This window comes from Elaeis guineensis, chromosome 3, assembly GCF_000442705.2.
Source record: "Elaeis guineensis isolate ETL-2024a chromosome 3, EG11, whole genome shotgun sequence".
In the NCBI taxonomy this organism is placed as follows: domain Eukaryota; kingdom Viridiplantae; phylum Streptophyta; class Magnoliopsida; order Arecales; family Arecaceae; genus Elaeis; species Elaeis guineensis.
Window position 1 is genome coordinate 11,996,307 of NC_025995.2, and position 16,744 is coordinate 12,013,050.

Consider the following 16,744-nt stretch of genomic DNA (forward strand, 5'->3'; position numbering starts at 1 on the left):
ATGCCCCCCTCAATGCCTCAAAAACCCAAGTACTGATGGAGCTCAGGGAGCAGCTGCCAAGGCCGGAAAGGATACGCACACACCCTGGAAAACGCAATCCTAACAAGTTCTACCTCTACCATCGTGACCACGGCCACGATATAGAGGAGTGCATTCAGCTCTGGGATGAGATCGAGGAGCTCATCAGACGAGGTCGGCTCGACAGGTTCATTCGACGCCGACCTGAAGGTAGAGAGGATCGGCCAAGGGCCCTGCCGCAACCTGAACCACCAAGGAGGGAGGAACAGCTCGGGATCGACCTCCAATCGGGACCATCGACTCCATCACCGGAGGACCTCAAGGAGGAGCAGACCTTCCACAACCATGGGACTCGAGAAACCTGTAAATATACTGCTAATGACTTTGCTTTGAATCAAAATTCTTTCGACTTTGCATGTCTTTCCCTTTTGGCATGGACTTGTTACGATTGGGGATAACCCCTTCAAACAATTAAAACAAGGTCATGTTAGGGACAGGAGGAGAATCTCGTCCTAACATGAGCAAAATGAGAGTCTGATTATTTTAAGATCGGATCGGGGGGGAGGCCCATATAACGGCCCTTAAGTGCCCCATGGCCATGTGGGGACAGGAGGAGAACCTCGTCCTAACATAGGCAAAGTCAAAGGCTCGATTCTTTTAGACCGGATGGGGGGAGAGGCCCTACAACGCCCTTATGCGCCTCCACAGCAATGTTAGGGACAGGAGGAGAACCTCGTCTTGAAATGAGCAAAGTCAAAGGCCCGGTTCTTTTAGATCGGATGGGGGGAGAGCCCTACAATGCCCTTATGTGCCCTCACAGCCATGTTAGGGATAGGAAGAGAACCTCACCCTGACATAAGCAAAGTCAAAGGCCCGGTTCTCTTAGACCGGATGGGGGGAGAGGCCCTACAATGCCCTAATGTGCCCCCACAACCATGTTAGGGACAGGAGGAGAACCTCACCCTAACATGAGCAAAGTCAAAGGCCCGATTCTTTTAGATCGGATGGGGGGAGAGGTCCTACAATGCCCTAATGTGCCCCCACAGCCATGTCAGAAACAGGAGGAAAACCTCATCCTGACATGAGCAAAGTCGAAGACCTGATTCTTTTGGACCAGATGGAGGGAGAGGCCCTCACAACGACCTTTATGTGCCCCCACGGCCCCGTTGGGAATAGAGGGAGAACCTCGTCCTGACGATAACAAAAACCCGATCGCCCAACATGATCGGATAAAAGGAAAAGTTCCCTCAACGGTACCTCTACACCTCTACACGACCCCGCGAAAAGCAAGGGGAGGACCCTCACTCAGAAAAGAGGAGAAAAATTAAAAAGAAAAGCGACGAACTACATCGACAACAGATAAAATAAACTACACCAAAAATATAGAGAACTTCATCTCAACAAAGATGAGAGCTCCTACCGAACATCACTGGTCCCTAAGAAGACTCTCGACATGACTAATGCGAAGTTCAGACCACGAGCTCGAGCCTGCGGCCATGGACGACAAGAAAAGCAAATCAACGTAGCGACGACTGGGCACCTCCGAATGACACCGATGTCGAGCAAGTCAAGGACGTCGAACAAGTCAAGAGACAAAAGAAGTTCGGCGGACAATGATTTAATGCAATACGTGGATGAGGTAACACAAAATCTCTTTTTCATTTCATTCACAAAATATACACTACAAAGTCCAACAGGCTAAAGGAAGAAAAGCAAAACAACAAGAACAAGATGAAACAACAAAAGAAAAAATATATACATTGGAAGACGGAAGGACCAAAAGAGCCCTAAGGGGACCCGACTCCCTCCGACCTCGGACTCTCGGCTTCGACCCTCGCCAGGGAACCCCTTAAATGTTCGACTTCTGCTTCCAATTCTCTCTCTCTCATTAATATCTCCATGTATCTTCGATGAAATCGCTGACTTTCGTTCTTCGCCTCTCGACGTCTTTTTCTCAGGACCTCAGATTCTGCCTCCGCATCCTTGACGGCCTGCTGCTCGTATACCAGTTGGATCTTCAATTGCTGCAACTCGGCCTTCTCCTCCCCAAGAGCGATGGATAGTTCTTCTGCGGTCCTCCTCAGGGATTGGAGTTCATCGGAATCTCGAGCGGAGACAGATTGAGCCCCCTCAGTTAGCTGCCTTTGAAGGTGGGCAACCTCATCGGTCGCCATCCGGAGCCTCCCCCTGTATTCGTCCACTTGCTTGCGCCAGCCGGTCCGGTATGCATCATAGCCCGCCTCAGCATCCTGGAGCTATTGCTGGAGGTTGGAGATCTTTTTCGACCACTCCCGGTCGCTGTCGGCCCGAGTCAAAAGTCGAGATGAACTCCTCTCCAGCTTGCTAATCCTCTCCTGGGCAGCCGACAGTTCCACCCTGAGAGAACTGATCTTGGCAGCTTGAGCCCAAATTTGGTCGCTGGCGTGCTTCTTGTGTTCCTCAAGCTTCTTCTCAAAGTTTGCCTTCCTCCGGCTGTACTCCATGATCCCCTTCACGTGGAGATTCCGAAAGCGGGTGGCCTCCGCGGTGGCTTCAGAGTGGCTCTCCCTCAACCTGCGGAGTTCGCCTTCCATCTTCTTCGACTTTTTTGTCAAATGAAGAACCTCCTTCTTCAGGCGCTGGATCGTGGACTTCAGCAGAATCTCCTGAGGCAAGGGAAGCACTTCGGCAGGGCGCTGCCATCGAGAGGTCAACGTGTTAAGATGCAGCCCATTACAAAGAAGAAGAAAAAAAAAAGAAGAGAAAGAAAAAGAAGAGAAGAAAAGTCCCCCACAAGGAGGAGATCAATTTTATTGACTGAACATTTTTTGAAGACAAAAGAAAGAAGAAAAATGGCAATAAAGGAAGAATACACGATTAGAGGTCTCGGACCTCTGGATCAACGGGGGGACTCGGCACCTCTGGGGGGTGGTCCGCGGTGGCTGCGACGACGGTGGAGGGTCCGGCTTCATCTTCGGATGCCTCGTCCAAGAAGCTGAGGTCGAGCTTGGGGAACTTCACGACCATCTTCTCCTCGCAGAGCTCGAACCCTTTATTGAATGCGGCTTGGCCGAACTCAACCTTCAACTTCTTCATTTCAGTGGAAGCCTTGAACTCCTCCATCGCTTGACCCCTGGCCTCCGAGACCAGGGTCGGGATCTGTTCCGCCATGTTGGCAATCTCGGCCTCCTCCCTCCTCACCATCTCCTCCAAGGCGGCCTTCTGTTCCGTCGAGGTCTGTCTCTCTCTCTCAAGCACCTCTCGGAGATCGGCCGCCTCGAGGGCCATCTTCTTAAGGCGGGCAGCCTCGGCCTACTGACCTTCCACCGCCTTGTTTGTCATCTCGATGTTGGCGAGGAGTTGGTGCCCGAGCTGCAAGGACGATCGGAGGGTCAGAATGGGAGCTGAGAAGTTAATTAATTGAAGAAGCGAAAGGAAGAAAGGAGGATGGATCTGCTTACCTCGAGGAAGGCCCCCAACGAGTCCCAGACTCGTTGTGCAGGATCGACGTGGACGATCCTCTGGATGACTTCGGGCAGTGAGCACCCATCTACCAGCTTTTTTATTAGATCCCTGTCACTAAAGGGATCATCCCCCTGCTCCTCTTCAGAGCCGCGAGATTCTTCAGTGGCAGCCCGGCGACTGCCGACCCTGCGGGCCAAGGTCTTCCTCCTCTTCCTCCTCTCACCCCCTGGCACCTCCTCAGGGCGGATCTCCGAAGTGGGGACCTCGGTAGGAGAACTCAAACCCCTCGAGGAAGCACGGGCAGCTGGAGGCTCAGTGTCTGCAAGGATGTCGGCAGTTGAGGTCACTTGGGCACGCGCGGTCGAACTCATCCCCTCCACTCTGGTCTTCTTCGCCGGCCCGGAGGCCGTGGCGCCTTTTCTTTTGAGAGCCTTCAGGCCCCTGGCAAGCATCTGTGCTTCTTCAGCGTCCATGCCTAAAAAAAAAAAAAAAAAAAAAAGAGAGAAAGGAAAGAGAGAAAAAGAGAGAGAAGAGGGCGTGAAAAAGAAGAAAAGAAGAGAAGTAGGAGAAAGAGAGGAAAGGAAAAGAAAAGAAGAAAAGAAAAGGAGAGATGAAATACTGGCGGGATCCAGGGGGCTCAAGCCGATGTTGAACAGAAACTGCTCCTTCAGGAGGTTGGGGAGAGAAAGAGTTGGATATTTGAGGAGTTTCTGGGAGGCTTGATGATCATCCCCCCCAGGCTGGGCACCCGACGGACGGAGTCCCTCGGAAAGCCCCAAGGGGGCAACTCTAGCCTCAAGGTCGGGCATCGAATATAAAGAAACTTCCCCTTCCAGTTATGGATAGAAGAGGGGGTACCTTTCAACAACTCTTTTCTACCGAACTGTGGAGAGAAGTACCATCAATCTTTCATCGTGGAATGACGGTTGAAGGTATAGAAGTATCTAAACAAGAAAAGGGTGGGCTGGACTTCGACTATATGACAAAGAGAGAGGAATCCTATCAAAAATTTAAAGGAGTTCGGTGCAACCGAAGCCAGAGAAATATCCAGAAATCGAAAAAGAGCAATGACAAAAGGCGGAAGAGGAAGTCGAAGTCCGGCACGAAAGGCCTCCTGGTACAGGCAGAAGCAGCCAGGGGGAGGGGCACTAGCCCGATCAGACGGGCCAGAAAGTTCCAGTTCGTACTCCAGAGGAACCCCATACTAAACTCTTATCAGTTGGAGTTCGTCCAGAGTCAGAGAACAAGGAATGACGTCCAGTGCAAAAACTGGATGAGGTTCAGCTCTAGCTACCGATTCATCTACCGCCTGAGGACTCTGGGAGATCGAGACAGATGAACTCCTAGAGCCGCTAGAAGAAGAAGCCCTGGAGGACATCTAGAATCACTCGAAGACCACTTACAGAGGCGAAATCCCTAAAAATCGAGGAAAATCACGGACAAGGTCTCGAGGGACTGATGTGCAGAGCAAGAGGAAGAAAGATCAAACGGCAAAAGAAAGAACAAAAAGAGGAAGGAGTTCGAGACTAACCTAAGTGATTCAGAGAGGTGCGAAAATGGGGATGGCTCGAGGAATGCCTAAGGCTGGAAAGAGCGCTGAGAAAAATCGAAGTTCTCAGGGAGAAGAAGGGCGCCAGAACGAGACCGTCGGATAGAGCGGGACTCTTGGAGGAGGAGCGTAGGTTTAAATAGGCCCCGAGATCCGGCATAATGACGATTGCGAATCCCCTATAACCGATCTCTTTTCGCCGCGTGTCCCACTCACCACAGCGTGCGGTTAAAAAGTGGCAGATGGCTGACAGAGCCTTTATTGTGCCACGCCTTGAGCACCGTTCCACTGCAGGTTCCAAAAGAGCCTCTTCGGATAGCCTCGATTTGAAAAGATCCCAGCGCATGCGCATTGAATGCCAAAATATCTGAGGACGATTGCGCGCGAACATCAAGGGAGCAACTTTGGCTGTGACAATCTCTCCGTACTTTCTTCATTCGAAATTCGAACTCGGAAGTAGGGGGACTGGTGTTGGGTATGAAATACCCTCAGCCAAAGTTCTTGACAGGATTGACCCTCCCAGAACTCCTCCGGCTTTCGACTGCAGATGGTATCTCCCCGGACTTCCCCAACAGCTGGATTTCCACAGTGCTGACTGAATTCCCCTGATGTACGTGCTCCCACTGCACCACCCGAGCTCCTTCAACACGAGTTCCCCCAGTCATCTATTAAGCCACCCTAAGTGCTCGCTGAGCTCCGCCACCAGCCGACCTTCCACGACTATCAGCTGTTCCCCGAATCCCTTCCAGGCTTCTTCCAGCCAGATTCAACTCCAATCCGAACTGCCCCGGACTTCGCCAACGGCTGAACTTCTCCAATGGTAGATTCCTACAACTATTAGATTTTATCTGGACTCCTACGGGAGCCAGACCTCGTTCCCGACTCCGGCTGCAGGCGGACGTCGCCCGGACTCCTACGGGAGCCGGGCTCCGCCCACGACTTCGCTTACAGGTAAACTTCGTTCGGACTCCTATGGGAGCTGGATTCCACTCACAACTCCAATTGCAGGAGGACTTCGCCCGGACTCCTATGGGAGCCAGATCTCATCTCCAACTCCAGCTACTGAAAGACCCCATCCGAACTTCCGCGGAAGCCAAACTTCATCCCCGACTTCAACTGAAGGAAGACTTCATCCGCACTCCCATGAGAGCCAGACTCTGAGCTCCTCTCAAATGGACAACTAGCCACCCCTCTCCGCCAGGCACTCCCATCGGACTTCGGCCGACAGGCCTGGACCCTCTAGCAGGCCACAGCAATGGCCACGACTCTGCTCCACTTCCTGCGATGGATTTCGCATGGCTCCATCACTCCCTGGCAGACCGCAATAATGGCCATGATCCTACTCCACTTCCTGCGACAGATACCACGCGATTCCTCCATCCTCTGGTAAGCCACGACAACGGACGCCGCTCCACCCCCCACGACAGACTCCACGTGGCACGTCCCAGTGATAGCCATGATTTCATTCCACTACTCTTCGTAGCAAACTCCTCCTGACCGTGGGCAGCCCACTATCGGATGGTTACAGCCATCGCTATCAGTCTGTTGCTCCCTCCGCCTATAAAAGGGGGACCCCAGATACGTTATTCTCTAAGCTCTCATTTTTATCTAGAAACTCTGCTAAAATTTTCGTTCGAGCACTCCATTCTTATTGAGGCAGAGAGCTGACTTGAGCATCAAAGGGTCTTGCCGGAGCAACCCCACCTCCGGTTTAGACTTCTTTTGCAGGTCCCGGCGGCGATCGTGACTCCCTCGACTCCAGCCTCTCCAACGTAGGCAGATTTTTGCACCAACAATAATCATGTATAATTTTCTCTACATAAATCTTAGAATCTCCCTATTAGGTTTTTGGAAAAGGCATCCGAGTGAGAAAGGTTGGTAGTATTTTTTACCTTGAAAAAATTATAAATTTGAACCTAATCTTTCCTCTTCAATTCATGGATGGAAAGATCATTTTTTCTTCGTCCGGGCTCCTATTCTATGAGTTTTTAGGACTTCCTAAAGACATGCAGACACCAAACATAACTCTAATGATAAAATTCTCTTTAAGGATGAGGTGGCTCATTCAACCCTGATTACCATCAAAACACCCTAGTTATCTTCTCTGATAAATGATCAGGCATTGTATGATGTCGGTATCAGCCTGTACTCTACTCAAGATAAGATCGAAGTATTTTACTCTTCAACTTTATCATTTCTTTTCTATCTTCATTATTCTGAAATGCCTGTCTAATGTAGAAATGAGGTTCAATCCAACAAAGGTGGAGAAAAGGAAGAGGAAGGATCAACCAAAGCCATCTGCTACAGATCCCGTATCGAAAAGAGTCAAAGGTACGGTGCCTCCTCCTGCCCAGGCGGCGTCCTGATCTTCTTTAGCGATCCCTTCTCTAGCTAACTCGAGAGAAGTGAAGCCTCCCAGGGATCATAAAATTCTCTTCGGATCTTATCACTAGAACCCCCACCTCGACAATTTGCTATGGTGAGGATCAAGAATAACACTGTCCGACCTGTGTTGCCTTCCAAAGAGACTAAATGCAAACCGATCGTAACTTCTACGACCCCGTTGAGTTCATCCGAGGGAGATGCCGTGATCAGGATGTCACTTTTGGAGCAGCTCCTATTGGGCCAAGATCTTCTCGAGTCAGTGATGCTGACCATCGATCTGGAGGCATGTTGGAAGAATAAGCCAGAAGAGATCACCAACCATGGATTCAAACACCTCATGCATGTGAGTTTTTCTTTCTTTTTTTTTTTTTTCACTTCGATGAATGATCGATCTAAACCTTTTGTCCTACAGGTCGCTGTCGACTTCAAGCTCATGTATGAGAATATGTCCTACTTGTTGAAGAATAAAGAGGCCATAGACACCAATCTAATCATTCTTTAGGAGGAGAAGAAAAAAGAGTCCGAACTCACTACAGGATTCAAACATCAACTTGAAGAAAAGCTGAAGGCATTAAAGGAGAAGAATCAAAACCTATTGGATCTTCAGCGAAAGATCAATGAACAGAAGATAAAGATTTTTGATCTGTATACTATCGTCGAGAAGAATAAGAAACTGGAGTCGAGGCTTAGAAAGGCGAAAAAGGCCAATGAGGCTCATGAGAAGGCCATTGAGGCCTTGAAGAGATAAGTTAAGAAGGAACAGGACAAGGTGGCCAAGGTGGTGGAATTATACAAGGCCTCCAAGAAATTCAAGGATAAAGTATTTGAGAGCTCAGGGGGTGCATATGATTACGCCTCAGTCAGTGTCGCAACCTGATCAAAAAATTATATCCTGAGGTAGATATCTCTAAGGTCACTCTGAAAGTGGCCGTCGAGATGGATGTAAAGGAAGATCTTGAGTCACCCCCTGAAGTGGCAGAGGAGCCAGCAAAGGAATCTGGTCGGTCTTCTACTGAGGTGAACATAACTGAAGCCATCGGCGTGGAGCTCATATCTGTGATGCCTCCAGTAGGGACTAAAATCCTTGAGGCCAGTAAGAAACTGGAGTCCACCCAAGCCGCAGAGCCTGCTACCACTGATGCTACTGAAAAGCTGGAGCACACCAAAAAGGAACCAATCAAGCGGGATTCCAATGCACCGATAATCATCCAGTAAAATTTTTTTTTCTTAGGATGTATTGACCTGATACATGCCTTCTTTTTTTTTCTTTCTCTTTCTTTTTGGAACATGTAAATCCAATGCGGGCTTCCGCTTTTGTACTTTCTTTTCATATTAATGCAAAAAATATTTCTTCAGATGTCATGATTTAATTCGTGTGTTCTAATAAATTTTATTGCTTGCTAGGATAAAATAACTACACATATCTTTATAATTCGATGGAACTAAAAATTGATAACTTTAAATTCACCCATCATTAATTAACTAAAAATCAAGGTTCAGACATACCTTTATTTGTACGACCTTGAACAGATCAAGTTTGAGATTTGATCTGGATATCGATATTTTCAAGAGAATCCAAAGACAATCTCACTCTAGAGATCAATATAGTGTCACATTGATTTGAAACCGACATAAGATCCTCTCGGTCTGGTATTCGAAACAAGACTTATCAATTGATGGGGAGATTAAGCCCTTCAAAACTTTATCAGACTAAGATCCGAATTAATATATGTGCCCTTCGGGGTTTTACCAGACTGAAATTTGGATTAATATGTATACCCTTTGGAGCTTTATCGGACTGAAATTTGGATTAACATGTATGCCCTTTGAAACTTTATCAGATTGGAATCTGGATTAACATGTGTGTCCTTCGAGGCTTTATCGGACTAGAATACAGATTAACATGTATGCCCTTCAGAACTTTATCAGACTAGAATCTGGATTAATACATATACCCTTCAGAATTTTATCAGACTGAAATTCAGATTAATATGTATGCCCTTCGAGACTTTACCAAACTGAAATTCAAATTAATATGTATGCCCTTTAAGACTTTATCAGATTGAAATCTAGATTAACATGTATGCCCTATGGGACTTTATCAGACTGAAATTTGGATTAATATGTATGCTCTTTGGGACTTTATCAGGCTGGAATCTAGATTAACATGTATGCCCTTCAGGGCTTTATCGAATTAAAATCTGAATTTTGATAAATGAGAAAATATATCATATTAGAAAGGGCTCATTAGAGCATTTTCATTGATAATATTTTTTGAGATTTTTAAAATTTTAATTACGGAGAATAATAGATCCATTTAAATTTTCAATCCTATAAACTCCTGGGTGAATTACATCAGTGATCCGATAAGATCCTTCCCAATTAGGAGCTAGTTTATCTTGTTTGGTAGGCTTTGAAACTTTAGCTTGTCTTAGGACGAGGCTATCCTTCTGAAATGACTTCGATTTTACACGAACATTGTAATACTTAGCAATTCTTTGCTTATAGGTCGTCATTCTGACATGGACTTGTTCTCTCACTTTATCAAAAAGATCCAGATCAGTTCTCAACCGCCAGAATTGGTTGTCTCATGAAAATTTTTGATTCTATTAGATAATAGGTCAATCTTAATGAAAATTATTGCTTCAGTCCCATAGGTGAGCTTGAAAGGAGTCTCTCCTGTTGGAATTCGATACGTGGTTCAGTATATCCACATTACACTCTATGGCTATTCAGTCTACAACCCTTTTGCATCAATGAATCTTGTTTTCAAATTTTGAATGATAGTTCTATTGGTTACTTCAACCTCACCATTTAACTGCAAATGTCCAATAGAAGTGAGTCGATGATCAATATGAAACTTGAAGCAGAATTCATTAAATTTGAGATTGTCAAACTACCGACCATTATCAGTGATGATGATCTAAGATAAACCAAATTGGCATATTATAGATTTTTAGATAAAATCTTACATTTTTTTTCTCTGTAATCTGGGCTAGAGGTTCTGTCTCTACCTATTTTATGAAATAATCAATGGCTACCATCAGAAATTTTCTTTAGCCTGTCGCTACTGGGAAAGCTCCTAGTATATCCATCCCCCAAATTGCAAAGGGTCAAGGGTGGTAATAGAAATAAGCTCAGTAGTAGGTTGATATTAGATATTAATATACCTTTGGCATTGTCGTACTTGTTGACAAGATCAGCTGCATCTTTTTGAATAGTTGATCAGTAGTAACCTTATCAGATTACTTTATAAGCAAGTGACCTGCTCCTCAGATGATTTCCATATATTCCCTCATGTACTTCTCGAAGTGTGTAGTCAGCTTCATATGGTGTCAAGCATCGATGTAGAAGAAGAGAATAAGACTTTTTATATAAGTGGCCTTCTTGAAGAACATACCATGGAGCTTGTCTTCTAATGCTTCTAGCTTTGGTTGGATCATTGGGCAGAACTCCTTTAGATATGTAATCTATGAGGAGATCAATCCAACTTGATTTATGACCGACCTATAATATAGAGAGCACCTCAATACTAGGCCTATCCAATGTTCAATCAATACCTTCTGATTCAATTCGAAAAAATTTGAAGTGATGAGGTGTAATAGAGCGTCAGCCTGAGCATTTTCTAATTTAGAAATTTGGAGTACTTCAAGCTCTTCAAAATTTTTGGATAATTTTTTAATATTCTGCAAGTAACGAGCCATCGTAAAATCTTTGGCTTCAAATTAACCTCAGACTTGGCCGACAATAAGTTGCGAATTTGTAAAAGTCTTTAATTTTCTGACTTTGAGCTCTTTTGCCATTTTGAGATCTGTTATTAAGGCTTCATATTCAGCACCATTATTGAAAGTGTTAAAATTGAAACTCAGAGCTTGCTCAGTCACGAATCCTTTAAGACTAGTCAAAATCAAATCAACGTTACTTTCCTAGAAATTTAAGGCTCCATCCATATATAGAATCCAGAATGAATCATCACTTTTAGGATTTATCGGGATTGACCCATCATCTGAGATAGTGCATTCTACAACAAAATCAGCTAGTATCTAGCCTTTAACTGTAATTCGAGGTCGATAGTGGATATCAAATTCACTGAGTTCAATACCCCATTTGGTGATCCGATCTAAAGTATCAACTCTTTGTAATATCGATCTGAGTGGCTAGTCTGTCAATAATGTAATAGTATGAGCTTGAAAATAAGGTCTGAGTCTCTGAACTACCATGATCAAAGTATATATCATCTTTTTGACCTTCTTATACCGGATCTCTATGTCTCACAGCAATTTACTGGAGTAGTAGATAGGCCTTTGAATGCCCATTTCTTTTCGGATAAAAATTGAGTTGACTGTATAAAGTGAAATAGAAATATAGATGTACAGTTCTTCACCTTCGATTGGCTTAGAAAAAAGAGGCAAAGAGTCAAGATACTTCTTAAGATCCTCAAAAGCAGTCTGACATTCTTCTATCCAGCTAAAATTTTTGATATTTTTTAATATTTTGAAGAAGGAAAGATATCTTTCAGTTGATATGAAAATAAATCAACTTAGGGTTGCCACTCGTCCGATGAGCTGTTGGATTTTTTTAATAGAGACTGGGTACTTCATTTTCAATAATGCTCTAATCTTTTCAAGATTAGCTTCTATTCCTCTTTGATTAATGAGAAAGTCAAAGAACTTATCTAAGTCAGCTCCGAAGGCATATTTGTTAGGATTGAGCTTCATCTGGTGCCGTCTAAGTTCTCCAAATGCTTCCTTCAGGTCGGTAATATGTCGATCTTCTTTGGTGCTCTTTACTATTATGTCATTAACATAGATCTTCATATTTTGATCAATTTATTGCTTGAAAATTTTATTGACGAGGCATTGGAATGTAGCACCTACATTTTTAAGACCAAAAGACCTTACCTTGTAACAATGCAAACCTCTTTCAGTGACAAAGGCAATATTTTCTTCATCTTCTGAAGCTATTTAGATCTGATTATAGCCTGAGAAAGCATTCATAAAGTTGAGGAGCTTGTGACTGGAGATAGCATCTACGAGCTAATCAATTCTCGATAGAAAAAAATTATCCTTCGAACAAGTTTTATTGAGATCTTTATAGTCGATACGTATCATCCATTTGCCGTTGGCCTTTTTGACCATAATAATATTGACTGTCCATTTTGGATAATGAGCTTCCCTAATAAATCTTACCTTTAAAAGCTTGTCAATTTTTTCATCGATGATTTTTTATCTTTTCGGGGTGAAACTTCTTTTCTTTTACTGAACCGGCTTGAAATTTAGATCCATATTTAGTTTATGAATAATCACATCAGTAGGGATGTCAGACATATCAGAAGTTGATCAAGCAAAGACATCAGTATCTGCTCATAAAAATTTGATCACTCTCTCTTAGACCAGGCTTAAGGTTTACACCAATCTGGATCATTTTTTCTGGATCATCTCCTAAAAGAATGGCTTCAAACCTTTCTGCCGATTCACCTCAGATTCTTCCAACCTCTTCTGATGCATCCGATATATCAACTGGCAAAGTTTCTGTCAGTTGGTTTATTTTAGTAGAAATCATAAAATACTATCACATTATCGTTTGGTCGCCACACATTTCACCAACTCCTCCTTTAGTTAGAAAATGCACCAGTAAATGGTAAGTAGAGATAATGACCTTGAGAGCATTGAGATCAAGTCGGTCAAGAATAGCATTATAAGCAAATGAAACTTTGATGATCAAAAAAATGAGCTGCACCATTGACTGTCTTGGTTCCTATCTCTTGTAACTGATAGAGTAATTTCTCTCTTAACTACTATCGGATTTATGGAGAACTCAATAAGGGGAGTACCGATCCACCTGAGTTATCCGATCATATTCATTTTTAAAAAAATATTATAGAATAATAAATCAGTAGAGCTTTCATTATCAATAAGAACTCTTTTTACATTATACTTTGCTATCGTCATAAAGACGATGATAGTATCGTTATGAGGAATTTGGATCCCCTTTATATCATGTTTAGAAAAAAAAATATTTTCAATTCTCTACCTCTTAGGGGATGGGTCATCAGTGCTAGATAAGACGTCGGATATCATATTGATAACATCAGTAGTTGTCAGTTGTGATCATCAAAAGTTTCTTCTGCTGGAGGCCTATATTTTTCAATTTTGGCTGGTCTAATATATTTATCAAGGTAACCCCGATGCACCAAGATTTCTATCTCATCCCCCAGCTACCTACATTCCTCGATGTCATGGCCATGATCTCTGTGGAAGCGGCAATACTTCCGCTTGTCCCTCTTCTCTAGAAGGGCCTTCAAGGGACCAGACCTTCGAAGATATCTCTTTCCTTCAATTTTTATCAGAATCTGAGCTCGGGGGTGAATAGAGGGGCATAAGAATTAAAGCATCGAGGTAGGCTTCTTGATCTTAGATTTTTTCGAGGTCATTTTGAATTTTCAGTCTACTCATCATTCTCCCTTAGTCATTTTTTTTCATTTGTATCCTTCTTTGCCTACCTTAAAATAGCCTCCTCCTCCTTGGTCTGGACGTACTTATGCACTCAGTCAAGTATCTCGTTGTAGAAATCCGAGAAGTTCTTATTTAGAGAAAAAAATCAGATAGTTGTCCTGAAATCTTCTTTTCAAAATAGACATGGCAACTGATTTATTAAAATTTTTTACTTGCAGGATGGCTGCATTAAAATGAGCCACGTACTTCTAAAGATCTTTTCCTTTCTGCTATTGAACAGAGAAAAGATTATGTATATGCCTCAAATAAGATTGGTTAGTATCAAAATAAATGACAAATAGTCTCCCAATCTACTCAAAAGAAGAGATGGACCCTTATAGGAGTTTGAAAAACCAAACCCTCACTACCTTCTTGAGGGTTGTAGGAAAAGCAATGCACAATAAGGCATCAGAAGTCCCTTGTAAAGCCATGAAGGCTCTATAACCCTCAATATGATCCATCGGATCAGTAGAGCCATCAAAAGACTCGATGGCGGACATCTTGAACCGGACCAAAACTGGTTCACTCAAGATCTCATGAGAGAATGAAGATTGAAACTATTTTTATTCTGAGATCGACCTTCTACCTGGAGCTCAATCAGATGTCTTTCAAAATTCAAGACCTTATGCTCCAGATCGCTCCCTCTTTGAACTTTCAAAGTACTGGAGATAAATTCGCTGTCAACCTCATCAATGTGGTGTTCATCTTGATGGGATGATTGAGAGTTGTGCTGGGACAAAGCATTTGAGGAAGGAGCTTCTTTCGATAGTTGCTCCTCTTTCTTTTGAAGCTGTTGAACAGTTGCTGTCAGGACTTAGATTTGCTGAACAAGGAGACTGAATTGTTGAGAATCAACAGCAATTGACTGCTGTGGTGGTGTCTCAGGTGCTTCTTCTTCTGGAGCGGAGGGAGAGGGACGCTGGGCTCGTGCTTTAACCATCTTTTTCACAAAAGAAATCAGAGAGCCCCTTTCTCTAGCACCAATCTGTTGCTGCAAGGCTTGAAATCTGCAGTAGCATTGATCAACTAGAGTAAGATTGGGTAGGAATGATCCTTGCGATCTAGTGAGAATTTTTTCAATCTGCAAAATCAGTCAAGAAACTGGATGGGGATCCTCCGATTCTTAACCCTCCGATGCTTAAGTCAGTTCAAACTTTGAGAATAAAGATGGAAAAGAGTGGAAAAGTAAGAGAGATCGAATAGAACTAGAAGAGAGCTGGGTGGAAGCCAAGAGTCTGGCCTAATTTTTTACTGACAGTCTCCTCTAGTTTCAGAGAGCAGAACCTATCGATGGAGGATCTCCTATTCTCTATTTATAGAGGGGTTGAGGAGGCCATTCCAAAATTTGTTTAGCCGTTGAAGAGTCTGTTAGGTGGTTAGAGAGCCATCTGTAAGTGAGCTAGCATACAACTGTGTATATGAGCTGAACATAAGATCATGTCCAGCAGTGTTTTGGTTGGAAAAATCACTGTCGGCGTTTGTAGAACGATTAAATCCATCACTATAATAGTTCACCTCAATCGATGATCAGAGTGAAATAGAGATATCATAACATTCATGACGGATAAGGAGGCACTGGAGTTCAGATCAGTAAATATCTAATATGAACATTTCTTTGTTAGCTAAGACGTCATCGGGACAGAATATAAGGACATCCTTTATTCAGATCGATACAATACCGAGTTGAATCTACTAACTGTTAAATTAGTCTACTGAGATCTGGCATTTTTAGATTGACATCTTTTTGATCTCGTATAATGATGCTACATGTCTTGAGGCTGGTTTAATGCACCAACACCAACCAAACATAGGATAATTTTCTATGGAAAGTTGAGCATCAGAGAAGGGCTTTAGGATACCATGATTAGCTTGTATTGTTCCCTCTGGGCATGATTTGGAACACTAGCAGCCCATTATGAGGCAATGGAACTTGATTTATATGAATCTCAAACCAACTGACACTCCTCCATCTTGCCTCCTGGAATAAGGATCTGATGCACAAAGATGCCCATGCATAGTGAGTGAAGTTAGATTTATATTCTTAAGATGGAATCAATTGCGACTCGCACATCTCACCTCCGTGATTAGAGATCTGCAGCATTTATAAGTCCATTAATAAAGCAATGGAATTAGATCTACATGACTTTAAAAGACTAGGTTGATCCAAAACAAAAAGTATCAAGTTTCTTTTACATCACTGCTTAGTCCATATTCTAAATATTTATGCTAGTTGATGAAATGCATTATATGCCTAAATGCTTTTGTGATTTTGTGAGGCTTGTTCCTGCTTCTCAAGAATATATCATGTATTTAGGGTGGCAACATATTTTGGTTTGGTCAACCATTTTTGTATTGGATGATCAATTATATCTCACATGATTTACATGTGAGAGAAAATCTTAAGAAGCAAATATGCTATTGACACAAAAAAGTCCAATCAAAAAAAGAAAATATTAAAACATAGTTATTCCAACCACCATAAAAACCCGTGAGTACCTAAAAGGTCATGGTCAGTCTCACGATTTAGATTCCATTATCGATATACCCTTCTTTTAATGCAACAGCATCTCCCGAGCATGCCATATTCAAATCAATTAGTTTCCTTATTGGTTCGTGTTGCTTGATTTAATCATAGTCATCTATCAAATGGTCTTCTTAATCAAATGCATCATGTGCATTTCACGTGCCAACTCTACCGACGACATCAACATGAAGGTATGCCAAAACTTGCAATGCCTACCTCCCAAATGAGCACCATCCTCTGGTTCTTTTGTCTTTAGGATACATGCACTTTAGTTTTACCATATGGGTATAATTTTTTTCTATCAAAAAAAAAAAAAAAAAAAAAAAAAAA